Source organism: Typopeltis vanoorti, chromosome 15 (genome assembly GCF_054136105.1).
Source record: "Typopeltis vanoorti isolate ZY-2024b chromosome 15, IOZ_Tvanoo_1.0, whole genome shotgun sequence".
NCBI lineage: Eukaryota > Metazoa > Arthropoda > Arachnida > Uropygi > Thelyphonidae > Typopeltis > Typopeltis vanoorti.
Window position 1 is genome coordinate 116353184 of NC_143563.1, and position 14687 is coordinate 116367870.

General features: G+C 35.2%; 1 protein-coding gene across 7 annotated transcripts in view; it reads right to left on the reverse strand.

Annotated features, from left to right (window-relative positions):
- Positions 1 to 14687, reverse strand: part of gwl (serine/threonine-protein kinase greatwall) — a 524263-nt gene that overhangs the window by 299784 nt on the left and 209792 nt on the right. The gene's annotated exons all lie outside the window — the stretch shown is intronic.

Here is a 14687-nt window from a genome sequence, read left to right on the forward strand (position 1 = left end):
ACATGGAAATGGGATTTGCTAGGGAGGCAGGTGATAGAGTCAGCTATAAATAGTACTAAGGTCATTAATTGCTGTGAATTTGGGATTAATTGTTTGCAGAAAATTAACAGTATACAGAGTGGGCTAATTCATACACAGGGAGATTATGGGAGGAAGGGAATATTGCAGTTTATGTATACACTTGGTCGTCGACTTACGACAGACTTCTGTTCTGGCTGATAGGTAGGTCATAAGTCGATCTGGTCGTATGTCAGCCATATATTTATTAACAGTATTCTTTAACCTTTCTAATCTTTTTATCATCTTTATAATTTTTTTTATAATCTTTTAAATTTATAATTATGTATATTGTACATAATGTGAAAAATAATACTGTACATACTGTACTGTAAACACAAAAATACAATATAAAATTAATGTAAAAATTAACACAAATGAAATTACAAAATCAATTTTTAATCTTCGCTTATGCTGGGTTGTGGATCGTCAGGGTCATGTTCTTGGGTTGAGGTAGGAGATGTTCTCTTGATGAGGAACATGCTGAGCTTTGTTTGAACAGTTTGTTTCTTTTTTCTTCATATATCTCACGATAACAACCCACAGCATCTTGAACGATACGTTCAACCTTTGTGACTCATTTGACATTAGGGTCCATTGCTTCGAAACTGGCGAGAGCTTTATTCAGTTGCGAAAAAGAATCTGATAAACTCTTTGCAGGTGAATTTCTTTTCTGGCTCCTCTTCTTCCTCTCTAGCTTTTTCTTCTGACACTCTCTGTGCTTCCAATTCAATCAACTCTTCATCCAAAAGTTCATTTATTTCACAATCTAGCAACTCCTCTACGTCTTCTATTTCACATTCTAATTTAAGATTTTTTGCAAGTTTAACTATTTTTTCTGTAATCACTTCCAGTTCCTCTGCTTTTTCAAATCCTTCAAATGTATTTGCATAACATTTTAGACACTTCTTCCAAATTCCCGACATACAATTCTTTGTTAAACGTTCCCATGCGGTCGAAATATTCTTGATACATTGAAGAATGTTGTACTGCTTCCAAAAGTCTCACAAACATAAATCAGCATCAGAATCTATCACTTCGATGGCTTGTGCGAATGTCGTTCTGAGGTAGTGAGTCTTGAATGCTGAAATAGCACCCTGATCCATGGGTTGAATGAGAGCGGTTGTGTTAGGTGGCATAAAAATCACTCTAACATCATGTTGAAGGTGTCCAGATGAGGAGGGTGGCCAGGGGCATTGTCCATAATCAATAAAATCTTGAAAGGGATACCTCTCTCCCTGCACAATATTCATGAGCATGGGGAATAAAGCAGTTCATGAACCAGTCTTCAAACATTGCTCGAGTCATCCAAGCTTTAGGGTTTGAACGGTAGTAAATGGGCAGTGTGTGTGCTTGTTGATGTGCTTAAATGCATAAGGATTTTCTGAACGATAAATGAGAAAAGGCTTCAGCTTAAAACCAACGGCATTCCCAGTCAATTGATCCTTAAAACCTTTGAATCCTGGCATCCTTTTTGCTTCTTGGTGTATATGCATACAATTAGGCATGCGTTTCCATTGCAAGCCAGTTTCATCAACGTTAAATATTTGTTCCGGTAGATAACCTGCTTCTTTGATTAAAGAGTCAAAACCATCAATGAATTTTTGGGCTTCATCTGCACTTCCTGCTTCTCCTGTGACACGTACATTATGCAAAGCACATCTTTTTTAAAACGCTTAAACCATCTAGTACTAGTCTGAAAATCTTCTGCATAATCATCTCCGGCACGTGATTTTAAACTCTGAAACAGACTTCTACCTTTCGCTTGCACTGTGCAAAGGCTCATGGGTGAATTTTTCTGTATCAAATCTTCCATCCACATAAACAACAATTTCCCCATTTCGTGGATGGGTCCCTGTTGTTGTTTGGTTAAAATTGTAGACTTCATAGGTGCGGAACCTTTCACAGCTTCCCGAATTCTTTCTTTGTCCTTAAGTATCGTCGATACCGTGGAATGCGATAACTTCATGTCATGTGCTATCGTATTCACTTTCTTTCCGCCTTCATACTTCTGGATAACTTTCATTTTACACTCTAAATCAATAGTTTTCCTTGACATCTTAGCTGGCGTATCTCCCTGGTGCAGGACACTCTGGTGTCCTGCACCAGGGAGAAAACATCACTATCAACAATAACATAGTCAATGAGACTTTTCTTATTCCTTGCCTCTTCTCTCCATGTGAATTTGTGGACATTTTTATGTTGGAATATGGTGTTAGTAATAACCAGTCCATGTCCTGAGCAGAAATCAAATAAGTATTTGCCATTATTATTAGCTTTGCTCTTTTCTCCAAATTTTCCCAAAATATTTTTGTATGTCTGACAATCTTTTCCTATTCTGCTATTTAGATTCCCAACAAGGATCAACTTTTCCTTTTTCATTGTATCAGTTGCTTTCTCTAAAGCCTCAAAACATTCCTCCACTTCTACCTTAGTAGAACCTTCTGTGGGAGCATAGGCACAAATAAGTCACATTGTCAAGTTCCCCATTCTCATATTTGCCCACATCACTGTTATTTATATATATGAGACATATGTATATGACACTCCACATGAGACTGCTTGCCATTCAAGGTCAGCCTCATATTTAGTGTTGAATATATGGTTACTCCGTCTTTTCCTTGATTGTAGTTCCTGAATATAACATTTTGTATTTATTGCTCAGAAAGATCTCATCAGTTTTTGTCTTTTTTGTTTCAGTCACCCCTATTATATCAATCTGGTACTTATCTAATTCCTCAGCTAGCTCCATTTCTTTCCCAAGAAATGGAGTTCAGACTATCAACATAAGAAGTTCAGACTTCTTATGTTGATAGTACCAATCTTTAACTCTGGTGATGTTGAGTTGGGGGTGTGTTCTCAGATTTGTTCTAGAAGCTGACTTTTCGCTGTTCATCCTGGTTCCCTGGTGAAAACAACAGGGGCCTTATTTAACCAGATGACTCTCGAGCCGGCATGAAATTTTGTGATGTTGTACCATCAATTTGTATTTTGGTTTAAGCCAGTAAGAAAATAATTTGGTCAGCCAGCCCATCCTTGTTCGTTCAGTATCCAGGTAGATACCCAACAGGGTGCACCACAAGAAGGTGAGGATTGGACATTAGGTCAGAAGCCCTGGTCGGTTCTCTGCATTCCTTTAAAGGCTATGTGGAGGTCTCTTCTCAGTTATACAGCTTTGACCCTTAAGCACTCCATTCAAATACTCATCAACCAAATCTCAACAAAAATGATACTCTAAAAGTTCCAAGTATTTGGATGGCTCACCTACGACCCATATAAAGTTTCTGGAGAGGGAAAAAAATCCAATTGAATTTCTTTTCTTCTGGTATTCAGGCAGCAAACAGAAATTCTGGGTAACAATTTCCATTTGCAGCCTGAATACCAGAAGAAAAGGAAATCAACTGGGTAACAATATAGTAACTTTCAGGCAGCAAACAGAAATTGTGGATAACAAGACTATAAGAAGCAAATAATTGCGAATGTAGTTTTACTAAGAAAATTGTGTTTTATTTTATTTTTTGTATTTCTTTTTTTTATTTATTTTAATTTTTTCCACTAGAAGTCAGACTATGCTCAATGGTTGACTAAGCAGTTATTCCCAGCCCAGTATGTACCAATATGATCCAGAGAATGTGTATATAGAGGCTGATCAAAATTAAAGTATCCCTTTAAAGCCTTGTGGTGTACCATCCAGTGATCCAAATGCTGTTAAACTTTGCAGAAATACATTGTGCATCATGCGGAAGTGATATCTTGGGGGGGGGGGGGGGGGGGGGGTAAAAATTCACCACAACAGTGCATTGTAAATGCAGAATATATGGAATTTGCACATCGTATAACTCAGCAGGTGCTAGAAGAGTTTAAAAAGATGGACAGAGGATTTTTCCCTTGATTCTGGTTGTTAATACCATCCATAGTGATGACACTAACCTTGCCCCAACATGTTCGTAAAGTTGTACTACCTAAACAATTGCAATGCTGGTGCTGCACTCTGCGAATTTCGTCATCTGAACAAATGTCAACAAGGTCCACTATCTCCATGTGTTCTGTGATTAATGATATCGTTTTGAAGAAATGGGATCGTTCAGAGTTAGAATGGCAGAAGTTGCTACTGCCATTGTGGAACAGGCCATGAATAACAGCATTAGTTCCTGCAGTGCACATGCTATATCAAGACACGTACCTTACACAACTGTCTGGGAAACTCTACAGACGATTCTGCATTTCTACCCATTCAAATAACCCTGACAGAGGAGTTGCCCTGCAAGACTTTGAAAGTCAGCTGACATTCGCTTTAACATTCCTTGTTCAAGTGAAGTTGGATGCTGCATGGCCATGGATGATTGTGTGGAGAGATGTGGCTCACTTTTACTCAAACAGAGTTGTGAATACCCACAATTTCCCAGTATGGGCTATGCAAAACCCACATGCAATCCAACAAATTCTTTTGCATTCACTGAAAATTATTGTTGGGTGCAGGGGTTTACCGCTTCATTGGACCATTCTTCTTTGAGGACATTTACCAGTCAGGTTCTGTGACCTGCTCAGTTACTATTGAGAAGTATCGCAATATGATAAATAATTTTGTTGTGCCACAGCATCACCTGTGCATAGATTCAATTTTCATGCAGGATGAAGGCCCTCCACACACCAGTCGATCTGTATAGGAGGTTCTTCAAGAATATTTCACAGAAGCCAGAGTGATCAGCTATGCATTTCCCACTGCATGGCCACCTCATTCACCTGATCTGACACTATGACTTCTAGGGATTTCTCAAAGAGAAAGTTTATCAGGATCATCCTGATAATTTGCAAGTGCTGAAAGATAGCATAGTGCAGGATGTGTGTAACATCACTCCCAAACCATCTGCATTCTGCCAGTATGCCAAAAACTCCAAAGGATGCAGTTTAATTAATTTTTAATTAAATTAAATAAATGTAGTTTAATTTTAATTAAAATAAGTTCTTAAACACCATAGTGTGTCTCCATAATTATTCATAATGATTGCTGATCACTATATCATCCTGAAAGAAAGAAATCAGTATTATTATTAGTCAATAAGTGAAAGATTTTGAAAAGAAAAACCAAACTAAGAGAATGAGTGGCAAATTCTGTAGAAAACATAGGCTTTGCAAGGAAAACATGATGAGGTTGAAGGCAAGGATAAAAAATAAAAATAAAAATATCATGGTGTACACATGAAGTTCACAGAGCTGTTTTTGTCAAAAGAACAAATGATACTGGATTTCTTCTTTTTGTGATATTACTGGAAGTTTATGGCTAGTAAGAATATACTCTTAGAAAATACAAAGCAAAATTTTTTAAATTAAGGGGATATAAAATCCACATTGTTTCAAAACCAAATAAGAAACTCAAAGATTGGAATCGAATCAGAGAGTTTCATGCCGAATATAGTAAACTATAAAGTATCGGCAAACACTAGCGTGAGCTAATGCAAGTGACCCTAGTACGTAGTACAATATCGGACAACTTGTTGCAAAGGTGGGGAAAGTTCAGATCGCTATTCTTAGGTATTTTCCATAATGTAAAAACACATTTCCTAGGAAATGTATGCTGTTATTACATTATGGAGGGAGGTCACTACCCAGACCGGTTTCAGCCTTTTTTGAGGCTTCATCAGTGAGTAGCTAGACCATAATACCAAAGTGTAAGTTCTTTTCGCTATACACTTTGGTATTATGGTCTAGCTACTCACTGATGAAGCCTCAAAAAAAGGCTGAAACCGGTCTGGGTAGTGACCTCCCTCCATAATGTAATAACAGCATACATTTCCTAGGAAATGTGTTTTTACATTATGGAAAATACCTAAGAATAGCGATCTGAACTTTCCCCACCTTTGCAACAAGTTGTCCGATATTGTACTACGTACTAGGGTCACTTGCATTAGCTCACGCTAGTGTTTGCCGATACTTTATAGTTTACTATATTCGGCATGAAACTCTCTGATTCGATTCCAATCTTTGAGTTTCTTATTTGGTTTTGAAACAATGTGGATTTTATATCCCCTTAATTTAAAATATTGTTTATATCGCCGAAATGAAGCTTATTAGCTCTTTATATTTAAGTAACAAAGCAAAATGCTGAAATCTAATTTCAGCATTTTGTTGAAAAAGTAAATTTAAACATCTAAAAAGTAACTATACAAAAGTCATGTGAAATTTTGAAAACAATACAGCAAATACCATTAAGATGGCAAATTTTGGCTTGCTTTCATCTCTAAGAGTTCTTCGAAATGGAAGACAAAGTGCACAACGAAAGGAAGAATAATCCATAAAGTTCATAAAAACTAAAGATATTCTGGGTATCTGGAGTAATTATTTTAAAACATTATCAAATGAGGTCAATGATACAGAGTAGGTGAAAATTCACTGTACAATGTTTACAAATTAAACTACTACCTAAGAGAATAAAATGTAATGCAAGTAATAAATTACTCAACATTTCAGGCCTCTGCACTATGACCATCTTCAGCAGAACATATAGTATAGATAAATGCACAAGCTTATAAGTTGGTCGTCTGAAAATTCTCGGCCTAACAATAAAAAAAATGAATTTATAATTTCAAAATTATTTTTATTTTTTAACATAATCCCCCTTAAGACTGATACATTTATTCCAGTGATGCTCCAGTGCCATTATCCCGTCCACGTAGTGGTTCTCAGTAAGATCTGCAAATTACTCTTGTACAGCTGCAATCACCTCTTGATTTGAAGAAAAATGCTGACCAGCGAGGAAGACTTTTAGTTTTGGGAAGAGACAGAAGTCAGAGGAAGTGAAATCTGGGGATGTTTCAACAATTCATAGTGAAGATCCCTTAATTTTACCATTGCCAAAACACCTTTGTGGGCATATGCATTGTCCTGATGAAAAAAGATAATTTTTTTCTTCTGCAAACCGGGTCTTTTCTCATAAATTTTTTAATCTAGTCTGGTTAAAAGATCGGAATAATATTCCCCAGTTACTGTTTTATCCTTTTCAAGATAATTAATAAACAAAATGCCTTTAGCATCCCGATGCCATGACCTTTTCTGCTGATGGAACCACTTTGTCTTCTTTGGTGCTGAACAACCAGCTTCTATCCATGTTTTGACTGTTGTTTGGATTTTTTGTGTGTAATGGTGAATCAAAGTCTCATCCATAGTAATAAATCAATGAAAAAAATTCAGTTTTATTCTTGTTAAAACGTGCTGTTCAGAGATTTTCATGCAAGTGCATTTTTGATCTGCTGTGAGCAAGCGCAGCACCCATCTTGTGCAAAGCTTTTTCATCTGCAATTCTTCATGCAAAATATTTCAGAAGAACATGCCTACACGTTCTTCTGAAATGCCTATAGTCTCAGCAATTTCACGCACTTTGACTCGCCGGTCATCCAATACCGTATCGTGCACTCGATAAATGATTACACTTTTTGGACATCCTTCATATGGATTATCTTCAAGGCTGGTACAGCTAAGTTTAGGCAGCCCATTTCTTAATTGTCGAAAATGAAGGAGAAGAGTGCCCATAAACTTTTATGAACTTTGAATGAATTTCTTTTGGCTTTAAACCATCCTTTACCAAGAATTTTATAATTGCGTGACACTCAATTTCATCCATTTCAAAGGATACAGACAACAATCTGGCTTCCGACAGCTGTATAAAAAAAACTGCTTGATAGAATGACTTGCGATTTCCATTGGATGCTTATGACAGATGTATCAACTCAGAAAAAAAATCTTGCCAATAGTGTTGCCATCTATGGTCGAGATCGAGAACTTTTCAGACCACCCACGTATATAAGGCAGAAAATGTACACAACAGCAATGTATTCAAATACAAAGGAATTTTTTAAGGAGCAAAATAAGAGAACAAAGAAAATTCCAAGCAAATCAAGGTTAACAATCATAGTATATGCGTCATCAAAACTTCTTTTAAACATCAAAACTTCTTAGTTTTGATGTTTAAATCAAAGTTCATACACATTAATACTTAGTCACCACACATTGTGAATGTAAGAATAAATATTTAACCAAAGTATTTTGCATCTCTGTATATCTTTAAATGATATACAGAGATGCAAAACACAATCTTCTCTATAATTCTGCATATTATTTAATGCAATTTAATGACTAAATATTTTACTTTTTCAACAAAGCTCCTTCGTTGTTTCCAGAGAAGCATTTCTTAAACTCTGCAGGGCACTAATGTTCCATGAAAAATCATCATAAATAAAAAAAATAGAATAAAATAAATTTTTGCATACTTGTAGCATACATTGTTTTTGTATCATTATAATTACTATTATTATTTTTTTTTTGATTATACACCCTCTGTCCAAAAAGAAACCAAACTTTTTGAAAATAGAAGAAACTAGTGGCCCCACCTGTTGTATCTTTTTGTTGTTGAAAGTGGCAACCTTCATTAGTGTTATGTCAACTGTTTATGACATTTGTTTCATTAGAAGCTGAGTTATAGTGCCAAGAGTGACAGTGTGTTTTGACGAATGGTTAGGAAATGAGTTTCAAACAGAGAGCTGAGATTGACTTTTGTGTTAAACTTGATAAAAGTATACTGAAACACATCAAATGCTTCAAAAAGCATATGGCGATGAATGTTTATTCCATATTCAAGTTTACAAGTGGTTTAAGCAATTTAAAAGTAGTAATGAGATGTTTGAGGACGACGAAAAGCCAAGTCATCCAAAACTGAGTGAAGTTAACATCCAAAATGTGCGTGATTTCATCAAAGAAAACCAGAAATTCTCTGTGAGATTGATTGAAGATGAATTGGGGGGGGATTCCAAAATCAACTGTGAACAACATTTCAACCGAGAGTTTTGGGCCTTCGTAAATTGAATTCGTGATTTATTCCCCACAAGTTGACAGACGACCAAAAAATGTATCTTATTGAACACTGCAAAGACCTCATTGAAACTGCTCATAAGGACTCAAAATTCCTTGAAACGATTGTTACGGGTGACAAAACGTGGTGTTTTGAGTATGAGCCCAAAACAAAGCGCAAGAGTGCTGAATGGAGACCACCAGAAGGGGGGCATCTAAAAAATGTCGCTTGGAGGAGTCAAAAGTAAAGATAATGATGATTTGTTTCTATGATTCCAAGGGCTTTATCCACAAAGAATTTGTTCCGCCTGGCCAAACAGTCAATGGTGAGTTTTATCTCAAAGTTATGAAGCGATCACTAGCGAGAATTAGTCGCGTACGGCATGAATATCATGATGCAGGAAGCTGGTCACTTTTGCACGATAATGCACAATCTCATCGTTTAAACATTGTGAGACAGTTTTTGAGCAAAAACCAAGTTTGTGTGTTGGATCACTCGCTGTATTCACCTGATTTAGCACCCTGTGACTTCTTTCTCTAACTCCAACTTCATTTGCCGATGAAAGGAAAGCGATACGACACTACTGAAAACGTTCAAGTAGCAGTAACCACGACCCTCAAGAGTATCCCAAAATCCGATATAAAAAATTCATTTAACGAATTAATTACTATACAAACACACGTAATAACCACATAAATAAGTTTTAATAAGTAAATATTTCATCCTAAGGATCTTAGGACATTGTCAGTACAATTCAAGCAATACTAGGAATAACATACAATTAGGGCGCATGATTACAATGGAATCCCAATATGCATGCAGTAGCGTGTTAAGAATTAAATAAAAATATATCTGGAGGGGAAAAAAAAAAAAACAGAGTAAATTAAAATAAAATAACATATATAAAATTATTTTACACAATTTTATATGACAATTTCCCATACTTTAGGAATAGCAAGAATGTCATTACGGTTTAGATTTGGTCTGTGAAGTAGGGCTTCAGCACTTTCTTTATATAAACGTTCATGTTTATATAAAGATCTATGTAGAAGTTTGGTCTTTCCTCAATGGATCTTATTGTTAAACTGTGAATGAAATTATTTTGTATGTTTTTGTTCTTCATTCACATTTAACATAATCTACCATACACAAAGGCTAGACTTGTAATTAATTAATGTAAATCACTTGTTTATAATTTAATATTCATATAACTACCTTTAATTTTATCTAATATTTAATTAATTAATCAAAGATATATGTATTAATAATGAAAAGACTGTATTAAATATTATTAAGCTATTTTGTTTATTACTATATTAATATTATAAGAACTTGTATTTGATAATTTAACTGCGCATTAATTGAAATGTAAATATTCTTTATTTATTCCTATTTGTAGAAGTTTAGCGTTATTCAATACCTCAATTTTATTATATTTTGTTTTGTTATCATGGAAACGTATGTTAGATAGCTTGCACGAATTTGGAACAGTGCTATGCTTAAAGAGATCACGAGCACAATTTAGGGGGAAGAATGGATATAAAAAGGAAGAACGCTGAAAATATATAGATTAGAGAGAGAAGGTGAGAGAGAGAATTGGCATTCGGTTGGAATCGGAATATTCAGCATTCGGGGAATCAGAGTGCGATATTAGAGAGTTGGCAAGTCACTCGAGCAGCTTATTTAAGTCTACTAGTCGAGAAGCGGTTAGCTAATAAGTTGTAAAATAACAATTATAGCTACGGAAGACAGCTGACTAATAAGTTGTAGAATAACAATTATAGCTACAGAAGACAGCTGAGTGACTACTGAATGAATAGCGATACTAGAGTTGAGATTTAATTTCATTTCAAGGACACACAGAATCTTTAAGCATAGCACGGAGTAACAAGAGAATAGTAGAGGCTGTAAAGTTGAAGTTTACCATTAGCTGTGTTTAGAATTATAGTGCCTAAAGAATTATTTGAATGCAGGAGGAATGAACAACTGTGCATATAAAATCTAAAGTTAAGGAATTATTGTGTTACTTTAAATTCATGAGTGATCAGTACTTCATGCAAGAACGTCTGATTATGTGTATTGTGACCGTGAATTAATTCAGTTAATGCTAGGAAGATTTGTTTTAATGAGTGCCGTATACTGCTCAAGGTGTTTACAGTTATAAAAAATGTTTGTGTGTAAGTTTATGAAGAAAGAAGTTTATCGGTAAGATTATTCCAACCATTAATATTCCTTTGCAGAGAAGTGTGTGAGTTTCATCCTAGAATTTCCTTATATTAACAGTAACTATTGCGGAAGTTAGCTAAAGTGTAAATTTAAAAGTGTTTGTTTGTGAAGTGGTGTTACTGCAATTTTTGTCATATTTGGAACTTAAGGAACTGCGAGAAGACTGTATTATAGAGATAACAGATTTACCATTGTATGAGTTGTATGATTGAATTTATCTGAGGAGTTAAAATGTTTGTGATATCTTAATTACTGATTTGAATTTAAGTGTAAAATTTATGATTCTAAAATTAAATGTTTGTTTTTGTTAATCAAAGGATGTATTTTGCCTGAATCTCTTTTACTGCACCATTCATAAAATATTCGAACCAAAGCGGTAATTCAAATATACTCGGCCAGTATATATAATAACAACGTATAAAGGAAGGATAGTTGAGAGTTGGTTTATCTTCAATTCTTGAACTAATTCAAATATAAAGTGGCACAGTCTTTAAATATAAATTTTCTTTATATTTGAGTTAGAAATCAACTTACAACTTATTAATTAGTTAAGAACATCGTAATAGTAATCATGTCGGATCCAAAGTATAGATTGAGAAGAAGTAGGATCCAACATTATGCTTTGGGTTTTAAATTCTGTGTTGTGCGAGTCCAGATTTCTGCAGTTTGATAAGACGGATATGGTCTTAATGTTCCAAAATGCATTTATTAACAGATCTACCTGTCTGTCCATAGTAAGACAATTTACAGGAGCATGGAACCTCGTACATGCCAGGTAGCATCAAAGATGAGAGTCTGTCTTTAGGAGAAGGTAACAAGTTATAGATCTGGTTGATTGGTTTGTAGGTAGTAGCAAGTTTTATTTCTTCATAATTTTTGAAAGACGTTCAGAGATGCCTTTGACATAAGGCATGGGAATCCTATGGGCGTGTTCTTGTCTAGGTTGATGTGTGGGGAAGTGACTGATATTTTCTTGAGTTGTTTTAAGATTGTATCCATTTAGTATGGCTATATTTTTGATTATTTCCAATTCTTGGTTTAGAGATTCTTCAGAGGAGCAGAATCTGTGTGCTCTGGTTACTAATGATTTAATGATGCCAAATTTTTGAGATGGATGATGAGCAGAAGAATTGTGAATGCAGTGACCTGAAAATGTCGGCTTGCAATAGACAGAAGTGGAGATGGAACCTTCTTTTCTTTGGATTTGTACATCCAGGAAGGAGATACCCTGTGGAGATTCTTTTTCTAGCGTAAATTTGATGCGAAGATGAAGAAGGTTTATTTTATCTAGAAACAGATGCAGAGCGCTGATGACTAACCTATTTAACTAACATCTTGCCTTTGAGGCGATTGGCTGTCCAATTACCCCAGACAGCAAAGACGTCATCGACATAATGTAGCCAAATTTTTGGTTTGGGTTTAAACGTGAAAATTTTTTCTTCAAAGTATTCTAGAAACAGGTTTGCTAAGTTTGGTGATAAGGGAAACTCCATTACTGTTCCTTCCTCTTGCTTGTAAATTTTTTCTTTCCAAGTGAAGTAACTGGACGTAATAACAAATTTGAATAATTCGACAATATCAGATGGAAATTTTTAAGTTAACAAGTCTACTGTTTCTTTATGGGGAATATTAGATCTATAACTTGTTACCTTCTCCTAAAGACAAACTCTCACCTCTGATGCTACCTGGTGTGTACGAGGTTCCATGCTCCTATAAATTGTCTTACTCTGGACAGACAGTGGATCTGTTCATAACTGCATTTCAGAACATCAAGACCATATTCGTCTTATCAAACCGCAGAAATCTGGCCTCGCACAACACAGAGTTTAAAACCCAAACCATAGGATCCATTGGGGGAAAGACCAAACTTCTACATAGACATAGATCTTAATATAAAGAAAGTGCTGAAGCCCTACTTCACAGACCAAATCTAAACCATAATGACAGTCTTGATATTCATAAAGTATGTTAAATTGTCATACAAAATTGTGTAAAATAATTTTTATATATTTATCTTATTTTGTACACCCCTTAAGGATACATGTCAGGAATTTGATGATGATGATCTTATTTTAATGTCATCTTTCCCCCCCCCTCCAGATATATTTGAATTTAATTCTATAACACGCTACTGCATGCATATTGGGATTCAATTTAATCATATGCCCTAATTGTATGTTATTCCTAGTATTGTTTGAATTAACTGTACTGACGATGTCCTAAGATACTTAGGATAAAATATTTACTTATTAAAACTTATTACTGCAGTTATAATTAGATTTCAATAATTATAATTGGCCTGTTCAAAGTTTATTTTTCACTTGGTTAGAATATAATAAATTTAGTTTAATCTTCAGAACTGGGGTACCCCAGTCCTGAAGATACTTTCAGGTGCAAACTTTGTTTGCTCACACTTGGATAGACAGATCTTCCTCTAAATCCAGATTAAACTAAATTTATTATATTCTAACCAAGTGAAAAATAAACTTTGAACATCTTCCTCTCAATCCAGAGTAATTTATTAAAAAGGTGGCACACCAATTGGCAACTCCTATAGGTAGAGATGACCTTGCTAATGCTTCTGACTGGTATCTCCACTTGGGCCTGGCTCCCACTGAAGAGACTTCAATAAAGGTCGAAACTAGTCTGGGTAGTGGCCCTTCCCTTAATGCATAACATTAGACATATCCACAAGGAGATGTGTTTTGCATTATGGGAGAGATACTGAGATAGGAGTGTTGGTATCTTGCTCCACCTTTGCAAGGAGTCACCCTGGTGTTGTACCACCTTACCCCAGTCCTGAAGATACTTTCAGGACTGGAGTAAGGTGGTATAACACCAGGGCGACTCCTTGCAACACCAGGGCGACTCCTTGTACTTTCAGGTGCAAACTTTGTTTGCTCACACTTGGATAAAGGATTAAACTAAATTTATTATAATTGGCCTGTGTTTTATTTTCTATCAAAAGTTCGGTTTCTTTTGGGACAGAGGGTGTATACTGGCATAGACTAATAATCAAGTAGACTGCAGAACACTTTATTTTGGTAGGCTTTGCATTAGGGCACATGGACTGAGGGAGGGAGGGAGGGGGAAAGCAAACTGATATCATGCATTTGGTGGATGAAACAAAGTAACCTTCTGCTGATATATTCTTGCATGTTTACACAGTGCTATCTTCGTAATTACAAGATTAGTTCTGTAGTATTGCAAAAAAAAGCTAGTAAGGATAATGCATAACTAAACTCACTTCCTTGTATAATTTTTTTTTTGATAATTAGTATTTTGAAATATTATTATTTCAAATGTAAGTTTTGTATAAATATATTGTGAGAAGAAAAAGTTCTGCAACTAAACAAGTTTGGGAAATGCTGCTCTAGAGAATGATGTCAGACTACAAATGTAATGACACATCATACTTGCTACAAATGCAATGATACCATATGTAATAGAGCTATCTTTGATTATACAGAAAAATGTAAAATATTTGTTGAAAAATTTTCTGTAAAGAACTCATGAGGATGTGCCAAAAAGATTGGCACATCCTCATGAGTTCTTTACAGAA